Here is a 13,054-nt window from a genome sequence, read left to right on the forward strand (position 1 = left end):
ATATGCAATAGAACCCCCTGCTTCACACTGTTCACTGTCCTAAACCTTGTACATTTCCTCATGAAGAACAATGTCTTTGCTGATGTCTGCTGCAAGTCTTTTCTCAATAGACCTTATTTCAGTATCAATTTTATCACTGGTTTCAGTGGGACCAGAATTTTATATGAAGGGCCCAATCCTGTAAAGTGCTGAATACTTGGGGGATGCTAGTGCCCACCATTCCCATTTAACCCAGTGGGTGTGGAGGTCACTCAACTTCTTGCAGGTTCAAGTCTTTAGCATATAGGGCTTTACCTAAGCACCAAAATTGATTTAAGTCTTATACACAACAATGTATAGCTTGTGTTACTATCAAAAGATCATAACACTAGTATCTTTTATTGGACCATCTTCTGTTGGTGAAAGAGACACACTTCCAAGCTTATTCAGAGCTCTGTGTAAACTCAAAAGTGCGTCTCTTTCTCTAAAAGAAGTTGGTCCAATAAAAGATATTTCCTCACCCACCTTGTCTCTCTAATATTCTTGGATATTTGGGGGAATTTGGATATTCTGGAGAATTCCGCACCAAAAAATTAAAAATTCTGAGCACAATATTTTAAAATTCTGCAAAATTCTGCATATTTTATTTGTCAAAATAACAGACTATAATCACACCCGTTACAATTATTTTGGTAACTTATTTCAAAATACCTGTTAGCAGCTATGTTTGTGACAATACAGACAACAAAAATTTCCCCCAGGAGTAGAGAGTTAAAGAAACCCCTACAACAACCCAGTTCTTATTTCTTTGCCCTCTCCCCTCCAGAGCCCAGCCGGGGGGGCCAGACACCCCCTGCCCCAGGAGCCCAGCTGCAGGGTGCCACCTCAGCCCAGACTCTCGCACTCCCTACCCCCTAGAGCTCAAAGGGATCCAGAGAGAGAAACAGCCTAATGCTGGGTCCTGGGTTTATATGGAGTTACCTGCATGCCGTCTCCTTCCTTCAGGGTGTGCTGGGAACTGCAGCTGCTGGGAACCCTCCAGCTTCTCATCCCCAACCTCTCTGGCAGTCTTCAATTTGTGAGCTGGGGAGATGGGCTCTACCTGGTCCAATGGCCCCTCGTGGCAGCCAGCAGCTCTGCAGCACCAATTCTGCAGGGAAAAAGGGAATTCTGTGCAGAACATTAATTCTGCTCTAATTCTGCACTGCACAGTAGTGCAGAATTCTCCCAGGAGTTAAATAAAATCCTTACAGTGCTTTGAATCACTACTTCTTAATAACTTATTTTTACATGAAATATAATGGAAAGAGTCTTGCTTGGTTAAAGCTAAATAATATCATTACAAAGCATTCATTTCACTAGAGCAGCATAATTAGGGCCCTACCAATTTCACAGCCATAAAAAATAAGTCCTTCTCTTTCATATCTGATCTCCCCTGTGCTGCTTGGAGTGCCCCACCTAGGGGCACCTAGCTGCAAGTCCTGGCCAGGCTGGGGAGGGACAGGACTGGTCCTTCCCCTGTACGGCTGCTCTGGGGTGGTGGTGATCAGACTCACCTCTGGATATCTTTTGGGTTGGGACCCCCATGATTAGAACACCATGAAATTTCAGATGTAAACATCTGAAAACGTGAAACTGACCAATTTTACAACCCTCGGGCTGTGAAATTGATAAAAACAGACTGTGAATTTGGTAGGGCCCTAAACATAATGTAACTTAATGCCCTGGCGGGACAGAATTCTTTTACGGTGTATATTTGTAAAGATTTTACTGTCACTGGAAACAGGCCTATAGCTGAAGTTATTTACATCTACAATAGATCTTCTAAATCTAGGCTGCTGAAAGAAAGCTTTACATGTATAATAATTACACTCCCCCCTCTCTCTCCCTCTCCCTCACTCCCCCCTCCCCCCCCCCCCCCCCCCGGGTTCAAATTCTGTCACTATAGAACCCCTGTTTTGGCATTGAAAGGAGTCAGGTCACCACTTCCATTCTGGAAGAAGCTGTTTTATACAGAGGCGCACAGTGATTATCAATGCTGATGATGAGTATGATGATAAAGTTAGTATCCACCACTGTCACCACCCTGTAAATATCACACTGTGTCAGGGACAAGCTGATTGAGAGACAGTATGGTGTAGTGGCTATAGCCATGGACTGGGTTCTGCCACAGACCTGCTGTGTGCTCTTAAGTAAGTCACTTCTCCCCTCTGTCTCTCCTCCTGCTCTTTGTCTCTCTTGTCTAGTTAGATTGTGACCTCTTTTGGGCCGGGACTCTTACTATACATGGGCACAGCACATAACACAGTGGAGTGCGATCTTAGCGGAGGCCTCTAGACATTACTGTTATACAAAGGTAGGACACCTCCCAAAGTGGCAACGATGCTATGTCGTTATTTTACGAACAAGGCTCGTTAGGCTTTAAACTAGACACCAAAAGAAAGGAGTAGCAGGGAAGGTTTTTCTTACCAAAACCAAACCAACCCATCCCTGGCACTTTATTATATTTCCATTTTAGGCACTTCCAGCTGGTGACAGAAAATAGGGGTTTTATCTGCTGACTGAAATAAAAGAGGAAATAAAATAAATAAAATAAAAAGGGCTCCAGAGGTGATCCTGGCAACTACAGGCTGGTAAGCCTGACATAAGTACTGTGAAAACTGGCTGACACTATAGCAAAGAACAAAATTGTCACACACATAGATGAACATAATTTGTTGGGGAAGAGTCAACATGGTTTTCATAAAGGGAAATCATGCCTCACCAATCTACTAGAATTCTTTGAGGGGGTCAACAAGCATGTGGACAAGGGGGATCCAGTGCATATAGTGTATTTAGATTTTCAGAAAGCCTTTGACAAGGACCCTCACCAAAGGCTCTTAAGCAAAGTAAGCAGTTATGGGATAAGAGGGAAGGTTCTCTTATGGATTTGTAACTGGTTAAAAGATAGGAAACAAAGGGGTAGAATAAAGGGTCAGTTTTCAGAATAGAGAGCGGTAAATAGTGGTGTACCCCAGGGGTCTGTGCTGGGACCAGTCCTATTCAACATATTCATAAATGATCTGGAAAAAAGAGGTAAACAGTGAGGTAGCAAAATTTGCAGATGATACAAAATTCCTCAAGATAGTTAAGTCCCAGGCAGACTGCGAAGAGCTACAAAAGGATCTCTCAAAACTGGGTGACTGGGCAACAAAATGGCAGATGAAATTCAATATTGATAAATCCAAAATAATGCACATTGGAAAACAATCCCAATTATACATATAAAACAATGGGGTCTAAATTAGCTGTTATCACTCAAGAAAGAGATCTTGGAGTCATTGTGGATAGTTCTCTGAAAATATCCACTCAATGTACAGCGGCAGTCAAAAAAGCAAACAGAATATTGGGAATCTTTAAGAAAGGGATAGATAATAAGACAGAAAATATCATATTGCCTCAATATATATCCATGGTACACCCACATCTTGAATACTGTATGCAGATGTGGTTGCCCCATCTCAAAAAAGATATAATAGAATTGGAAAAGAGCTACAAAAATGATTGGGGTATGGAATGGCTGCCGTATGAGCAGAGATTAATAAGACTTGGAATTTTCAGCTTGGAAAAGAGATGACTAAGGGGGATATGATAGATATGATAAAATCGTGGCTGATATGGAGAAAGTAAATAAGGAAGTGTTATTTACTCTTTCTCATAACACAAGAACTAGAGGTCACCAAATTAAATTAATAGGCAGCAAATCTAAAACAAACAAAAGGAAATATTTCTTCACACAATGCATAGTCAACCTGTGGAACTCCTTCCCAGAGGATGTTGTGAAGGCCAAGACCATAACAGGGTTCAAAAAAGAACTAGATAAATTCATGGAGGAATGGTCCATCAATGGTTATTAGCCAAGATGGGCAGGGATGGTGCCCCTAGCCTCTATTTGCCAGAAGCTAGGAATGAGCAACCGGGAATGGATCACTTGATGATTACCTGTTCTGTTCATTCCCTCTGGGGCACCTGGCATCGGCCACTGTCAGAAGACAGGATACTGGGCTAGATGGCCCTTTGGTCTGAACTAGTATGGCTGTTCTTATGTGCTCTAATTGTCTGCAAGGAGTGTGGAAAATAGACAAGGTGAACTAGAAATGATGCCAAGTGACAGAGAATGTGCTCTTTTTTGTGGGAAAAATAAACTTGTCAAAATGATTCTCTCCACTGGAATGCTACCATGATGGGTACAAGCTACCCTTGATAGCTAGAAGAGAAAGAGTAGAGAAGAGATGGTAGTTGTGGCAAAAAGTATTTATACAACCAGTACAACCCCACGTTAAGCCGGTTGATAAAGCACCTCTCTTAAATAATCTAGTAAAGCATTTCTATTGAGTAGTCCTTTTCTGTACTGAGGACGATAGTACATTTATAACCCTTTAGTTTTTTAGGGGCATAATAGAACAGCCAACTATGCAGTGTTGGGATCTTGACTAGCTTTAAGCTAAGCTTTGGATTTGGTTTTGAGGCCAAGTCAGGGCTATAGTTTGGATTCAGATTCTATGGAGAGGGGGGGGGGAAAAAAGACTTCTGTATTCATGGGTCAAAGTCTCATGAGAATTATGGTTTTGACCTGGAATGCATCCCTGCAGGGATGGATTCTATCTGGAAAGTTCAGATATGAATCACCTTGTTGAAGGGTTTTGGATTCATGGTTCCAGGTCTATCTTGACCTGCTAATTTCCTGTTGATTTGCTGTACATGTAAACTCTCATCCTTCAAAAGCCTGTTCGTCTGCTGCGTACCAGATGTTTGTCTGTTTGATGAGGAAAAGTTCTATGAGTCAGCTGTAATTGCCCTCTTGTTAATAGACTCCTGGAGATTCTAACATGAAATCTTTAATAGTTATTTTTTATGGACTTGTGCAATCTTGTTAACGAAGACAAAGTGGCCAGAGACTGTGTCCTGGGCTAAAAGAAGAGAACAATCTGTTTGCACAATTGGCTGAAAAAACACTAAAATCTCTCAAACTTTATTTAAAATTAAACTTCTAACTCTTTCAGTCATATGAATCAACAACTCAGTCTTTCTTTCATCTCATTATCATATATGTTCACCTGACATGTAAATTAGTGAAAGGTTGATACCCACAGAAAGATTATACTCTTTTGGCTAATGAGAAGAGTTCCACTTTGGAATATTTCCCACTTCAGTTAGAATCATTATGACAAAGAACAGATAAAATGTCCTATTTCCTCCTTATGTTAATTTTTGTCATAAGGATCATAATGCCAGCTGTCATCTGCCAAGTACAGAAATATATTACTGTCGCTCACAATGGAACCTTGACTTTTCACTATTTGATTGGTTGGCCTTTATTATTTAAATGGCTAATCAAAATGTGCAATATCAAAAGTAGCGATGGGAGAATGACAAAAGGAGTCATGAAAGAAATGTCATCACGGAGTTATAGCTGATTTAGAATAAATTAATGCAAAACACTGGCATAAATTCAAGGCTGAGGTTGTGCAGTGAAACTGTGTGGCTCAGTGATGCAGAAACATTTTCTCCTTAAAATTAAAAAGAATTGGCTTCCACCGTGCTCATGCTTCTTGTGAGCAGTGAAGCTGTGGGAAAGTGAATTGCAAGTAGCTGTAATTTTTCACAAAAAGAAAAGGAGTAGTTGTGGCACCTTAGAGACTAACCAATTTATTTGAGCATAAGCTTTCGTGAGCTACAGCTCACTCCATCGGATGCATAAAGTGGAAAATACAGTAAGGAGATTTATATACACACAGACCATGCAAAAATGGATGTTTACCATACACATTGTAAGGAGAGTGATCACTTAAGATGAGCTATTACCAGCAGGAGAGTGGGGTGGGGGGACAGAAAACCTATTGAAGTGATAATCAAATTTCCAGCACATTTCCAGGAGTTAACAAGAATGTCTGAGGAACGGGGGGCGGGGGGGAGGGAAGGGGGAAGCGGGGGGCGGGGAGGAATAAACAAGGGGAAATAGGAGTAATAGGATACAAGGTGGAATTCCTCAAGGGCTTCTTTTCCAAATCAGATGTGAAGAATTATAACATTCATAAACCAGTCGGAGAACACTTCAATCTCTCTGGTCACTCGATTTCTGATCTAAAAGTGACTATTCTTCAACAAAAAAACTTCAAAAACAGACTCCAACAAGAGACTGCTGAATTGGAATTAATTTGCAAATTGGATACAATTAATTTAGGCTTGAATAGAGACTGGGAGTGGTTGAGTCATTATACAAAGTAAAACTATTTCCCCTTGTTTATTCCTCCTCCCCACTGTTCCTCAGACATTCTTGTTAATTCCTGGAAATGGCCCACCTTGATTATCGCTTCAAAAGGTTCTCTCTCCCCCGCCACCCCACTCTCCTGCTGGTAATAGCTCATCTTAAGTGATCACTCTCCTTACAGTGTGTATGGTAAACATCCATTTTTGCATGGTCTGTGTGTATATAAATCTCCTTACTGTATTTTCCACTTTATGCATCCGATGAAGTGAGCTGTAGCTCACGAAAGCTTATGCTCAAAGAAATTGGTTAGTCTCTAAGGTGCCACAACTACTCCTTTTCTTTTTGCGAATACAGACTAACACGGCTGTTACTCTGAAACCTGTAATTTTTCAAAATGTTGACAATTTTTTGGTGACACTTTTGAACAAATTAAAAAAGAAAAAAAAGTTTGTGAAAATTTTCCTGAAAATGTTTCCCTGTTTTTGACCAGCTTTTGAATACTCAAGTACTTGCACCAGAAATGCTACATTTTATATGGGATCAGACACTGTTTGATGCAAGCGGTTGGTGGGTTAACCAAAAGCTAGGGCTGTCAAGCGATTAAAAGAATTAATCGTGATTAATCACGCAATTAAAAAAATTAATCGTGCTATTAATCACACTGTTAAACAATAATAGAATACCATTTATTTAAATATTTTTGGATGTTTTCCACATTTTCAAATATATTGCTTTCAATTACAACCCAGAATACAAAGTGTACAGTGCTCACTTTATATTTATTTTTGGTTACAAATATTTGCACTGTAAAAAACAAAAGAAATAGTATATTTCAATTCACCTAATAGTGCAATCTCTCTGTTGCTCTTTTTAGACTTCTGAAACCATGCTCCAAACCCTGTCCCCCTCAGATTTTGGAAGGCACTTCAGATTCTTAAACCTTGGGTCGGTGAGACATCTCACATTGATTCCTTCTTTGTGTTTCGTGAAATATGCAGTGAAAGTGTTCTTAAAATGAACATGTGCTGGGTCATCATCCGAGACTGCTATAACATGGAATATATGCAGACTGTGGATAAAACAGAACAGGAGACATACAGTTCTCCCCCAAGGAGTTCAGTCACAAATTTAATTAACGCATTATTTTTTTAACAAGCATCATCAGCATGGAAGCATGTCCTCTGAAATGGTGGCTGATGCATGAAGGGGCGTATGAATGTTTAGCATATCTGGCATTTAAATACCTTGCAAAGCTGGCTACAAAAGTGCTATGTGAACGCCTGTTCTCATTTTCAGGTGACATTGTAAATAAGAAGCAGTCAGCATCATCTCCCGTAAATGTAAACAAACTTGTTTGTCTTAGCAATTGGCTGAACAAGAAGTAGGCCTGAGTGGACTAGTAGGCTCTAAAGTTTTACATTGTTTTGTTTGAGTGCAGTTATGGAACAAAAAAAAAATCTACATTTGTAAGTTACACTTTGACGATAAAGAGATTACACTACAGTACTTGTATGGTGAATTGAAAAGTATTATTTCTTTAGTTTATCATTTTTACAGTGCAAATATTTGTAATAAAAATAATATAAATTGAGCACTGTACACTTTGTATTCTGTTTTATAATAGAAATCACTATATTTGAAAATGTAGAAAAACATCCAAAATATTTAATAAATTTCAATTGGTATTCTATTGTTTAATAGTGCGATTAATCATGATTAATTTTTTTAGTTGCAGTTAATTTTTCTGAATCAATCACGTGAGTTAACTGCGATTAATCGACAGGCCTACCAAAAGCATTTGCTAAAGCCCTGGCTTGGAGACAATTAAATGAGTTAGATAAACATCTATCTGCACTCTGAGTAGGACTATGCATGCATATAGAATCACTTGGTTATGTAGTGCAGTTTAAACAATGTAGGCTTGCTGTCACAAGTGGTGATGCTATTCTATTTTAAGATGTCTTAACACAGAGTCTTGATAAATGTGGTTAACATAAACCCCATTAAGAACAGGAGTACCTGTGGCACCTTACAGACTAACAAATTTAGTAGAGCATAAGCTTTCGTGGGCTACAGCCCACTTCATCGGATGCATAGAATGGAACATATAGTAAGAGATTAGATAGATAGATAGATAGATAGATACACACACACACACAGAGATAAGTTGGAAGTTACCATACAAACTGTGAGAGGCGAATTAGTTAAGATGAGCTATTATCAGCAGGAGGAAAAAAAAACTTTTGTAGTGATAATCAAGATGGCCCATATAGACAGTTGACAAGAAGGTGTGAGGATACCGAACATGGGGAAATAGATTCAATTTGTGTAATGACCCAGCTACTCCCAGTCTCTATTCAAACCCAAGTTAATGGTATCTAGTTTGCATATTAATTCAAGCTCAGCAGTTTCTCGTTGGTATCTGTTTTTGAAGCTTTTCTGTTGCAAAATTGCCACCCTTAAATCTTTTACTGAGTGGCCAGAGAAGTTGAAAACCCAGTAGGAGAACACTTCATGCTAGGTGCTTTTCAAGTACAATGTGTGGACTGCATCCTCCTAAAATCAGGTTGTGCCCAACTGGTGCATGAGATTGCAGGGGGAGGGCACAGCAAGCTAGGTATGGCACATATCATGCACTTCCTGGGCACAGGTTTCAGAGTGGCAGCCGTGTTAGTCTGTATTCGCAAAAAGAAAAGGAGTACTAGTGGTACCTTAGAGACTAACCAATTTATCTGAGCATAAGCTTTCGTGAGCTACAGCTCACTTCATTGGATGCATACTGTGGAAAATACAGTGAGCAGATTATATACACACAGAACATGAAAAAATGGGTGTTATCATACACACTGTAAGGAGAGTGATCACTTAAGATGAGCTATTACCAGCAGGAGAGCAGGGGGTGGAGGTGCGGGGAGAAAACCTTTTGTAGTGATAATCAAGGTGAGCCATTTCCAGCAAATGCACTACAAAAATCACTACAAAAGGTTTTCTCTCCCACACCCCCCACTCTCCTGCTGGTAAAAGTGTGGCCCCATACTTCATCTGTAAGCCTCCATTTATTAGACTTCTGAGATCATTGTAATATATTAGTTTAATTTATTTTTCAATATTACCGGATTATACATAGACACAGGAATAATAATCAAGGCTCCCAGAACCTGAGCTCTTAGTAATCATCAGAGAACACAGAAGCCCTACTCTACCATCTTTGCTGTTTGCAGCCTCTGCAAAAAGATCTGGGTTATAAAAATCACAGATGGCCAGTCCACTTTCTATGCAGACTTCTGGGTAAGAACAGTGTAATATTTTGCTAAATCAAAAATTACCACTGTACAGGGAATGCAGCAGTGAGCAGGAAGATTTGGGACTGAATGCTTCAGCTGGTCCACAAATAAGAAATGAGGGATTCTTTTAGGGAATGGTTTACTGAGCAACATAATGTTCACGGTTGTGAACAGTCTTAACTATTTCATTGGAAGTTGTTAAAGAAGGGAATTGCACAGGGGAAAAAGGATCAAAGACCGCATCTACATGGGAAAGTTTCACCAGTCACACCAGCATAAGCCCCTTGGTGGGCACTCTTATTGTAGTCAGAGGGGCTTTTTTAAAATTTAGCTTAAACCCCTTACAAGTGACCTTAGCTGAACCAAAAAACAACCACAACCCACAACAACAACACACCACTCTTCTACCAGAAGAAGAGTGTCTACATGTTTGTTTGTTTGTTTGTTTGTTTAAACCAGTTTAACTATATCAGGTTAAATTCATACCTTAACTTATACTGAAATATTTTTGGCCATGTAAACAAAGACAGGAAAAGGGAAGAGAAACAAGGAAAGGAGGGTGTAGAAGGCAGAGAACAAAAGGGCAGAAATAGTGGTGGTGACATTGGCACTTAGCAAATAAAGGATGATCACTAAGGGTTTGTCTACACAGCAAAAGCAGTGCATGGGGGCCTACCTGAGCTATCTTGAATCCGGCTTCTACAGATAACAATAGTGAAGACAGAACAGCACAGGCTTTAGAATGGGCTAGCAAATCCAATACCTACCCCAGGTCCATGTCAGGTTTGTACTATCCACTCTGAAGCCTACACTGTGCTATTATTGTGAATCATGCTAGCTGTGTAGACATAACCTAAGGGTCAGATGCTCCCCTGCTTACTCGTCAGTAGCACCCTACTCCACAAGGAATGCCTTGAAACCAGAAATACTTAACCACCTTTGTAAAGTGCTTCCAGACCTTCTTATGAAAGGTGCTGCCGTATACAAGATGAAGGCCCAGCCAGGGCTGCCAGACCCTGAATTATGCTGTGGTGGTGTTGCCACCCCCCACCACTTCAGAGGCCCTAGGACACATCTCCCCAAAAGCTACAAAGGCTTAGGGGAAAAGAATTCCAAGGAGGATCTTGCTCTGGGAGCCAGAGAAACTCACCAGTCAGCAGGCACAGTCAGCAGGCGCTCTATGACACTGATGATGTCTTTGAATGATTTCCACAGTTTTCAGCCCAAAGAGTCTCTTCCCTGCACTGATTGGCTGATCTCCCTTCCAGGGCTGTTCAGAAACTAAAATTCTGCTTGGTTCCTATGTGGGGCTCACAAGAAGTTATTTATTCTGTCCCTCCCACTAAATACCTGCATACAGGCCACGAAGAACCTGGTTATTAGCTGGAGAGAACCTGAAACATCAATGTGCTATTGAAATGGTTACTGATGTTCTGACAAGGGCCACAAGGGTTGAATAACCCTGATCTAGCCACCCGAAACTACCCACATTTCTGCGAGTTTGTGTTTGCACTAAAGGTTTGCATCACCCCATTGCAATGCCAGATCTGTGCTTCAGGAGCTCAATATTGGAAAGAATTTGGGTTCAGTTTGCCATCCCATGTGGCTAGAGCCCAAACTTCTCATTTCACCACTCCGAATGATGACCTCTTTCTGCTTTATAGTAGCATGACATGAGGGAACTTAAACTTTTTTCTTATGGACCAAAAATCAGCAGCTTGAACAGTGACTTCACCTTCTTCACAGGTTAGTTCAGAGCCTTTGTATTGCCAGTTATTGCAACATCGATATTTGGAATTCTTTTTGAGAAGTGCCTCAAACAGTAATTCTGTTGTGGATTTTGCTGCTCTGATTCTGGGCCTGTATCAGTGTTCCCTATGTGGCATTTCAGTAGCACCCTAGACAGCCATAGATACCTCTGCTATCACAATCCTAACCTACAGGCAGCCTGGGCCCGTAGCCCAGTCTCACAAGACTTCTCTTGGAGTGTATCAAAACCACTTTTCGTCACAGTGTTTCCACTGCTTATCTCTACCCAACAGAACAAAGTAAACCACAATGGGTCACAAATGACTTAACTCTGCCCTTCTATGTGATTGTTCATTGTGTAAGGACTCGTTTAGAATAAGGATAGCCTCTGGCTGCTTCTGTTTCTGCCTGAGTCACATACAATATTTCCCAATGTCACATTTCATAGCAAACCTGGCAGGAAAAGCAGATACACACATCACACGGGTAGCTGCTCTAGCGGTCTCCACTCTGTATCGTTGGCTGCAGATTATGATAGCTCAGTCTTTACAACCTTTGAAGTAATCTCATCTCTTCTCCCTTATTGGGTTTTGCTTTTAGCATGAAATGTGTTGGGCCACTGATAATTGGTGTAGCCTACAGCATGAATACTGGAGCACCAGAAGGTCAGTGACATTCACAGTCATCATAGAGACTCTGTTTGCCTTTCTGCTGTCAACAGAGCCTCGCTAAACTACACCATCTGGTAGTGCATCTGCTTTAAGCACAAATGGCTCCAACAGACCTCGTGCTTGGAACAAATCTTTCACAGCATGGCCTCAAGGCCACCGTGCAGAGGGCTGCCTTGAGGGATTATTTCACTCTAATCCATTATTCATAGGTGGCCTGAGCAGAGCAGTGCATCTCTCCCATTGTCAGACTAAGCAGACATTCAGAGGTCAGATTAGAGGGCTGGCGATGGGATGAAGAGGTGGTGTCTGGGTTAGGTCAGGCTAGGGTGTGCTCCCCTCTTTGGAATATAAAGCATAGCTAGGGATTGGATATAAAGATACAGAAATCTTACAAAGTTGTTCTTATGGAATGTTTGGACCCTCATCAAGTGAGAATTATTCCATCTTGAATATCATGCATATCAGATTTTTTTTTTAATACAGGTTTTGGACCCAAGGGAAGGGGTTGAATTTGAGTTTTTAATTGGGGCTCCATCTCTAATTGTTATCTTTAATTTCTCAAGACGCAATATAGTGCCCCCATATAGGGGCCTCACCATTTACAGCACCATTCAAGCAATCATGCCCCTCACTACCTGAAAGCCCCATGGTAGGTTCCATCCACAACACCTTCAGTCAGCAAGAACTACTTTTGACAGATTAAAGTTGCCATAAAAACAACAAGGAGTCCTTGTGGCACCTTAGAGACTAACAAATGTATTTGGACATAAGTTTTTGTGGGATATAACCCACTTTATCGGATGCATGGAGTGGAAAATACAGTAAGCAGGTATAAGTATACAGCACATGAAAAGATTCTTATACCTGCTTACTGTATTTTCCACTCCATGCATCTGATAAAGTGGGTTATATCCCACAAAAGCTTATGCCCAAATACATTTGTTCGTCTAAGGTTCCACAAGGACTCCTCGTTGTTTTTACGGATACAGACTAACGTGGCTACCACTCTGAAAGTTGCTATGAATACCTGCACTCAAAGCAGCAGTGCAAACTTTAGTGAAATGTCTGTTAACGTATACAGTTCAGAAAGTTTCCTCAAATCCCACATGTGATTTTTACTT

Source organism: Chelonia mydas, chromosome 1, assembly GCF_015237465.2.
Source record: "Chelonia mydas isolate rCheMyd1 chromosome 1, rCheMyd1.pri.v2, whole genome shotgun sequence".
Taxonomy (NCBI): domain Eukaryota; kingdom Metazoa; phylum Chordata; order Testudines; family Cheloniidae; genus Chelonia; species Chelonia mydas.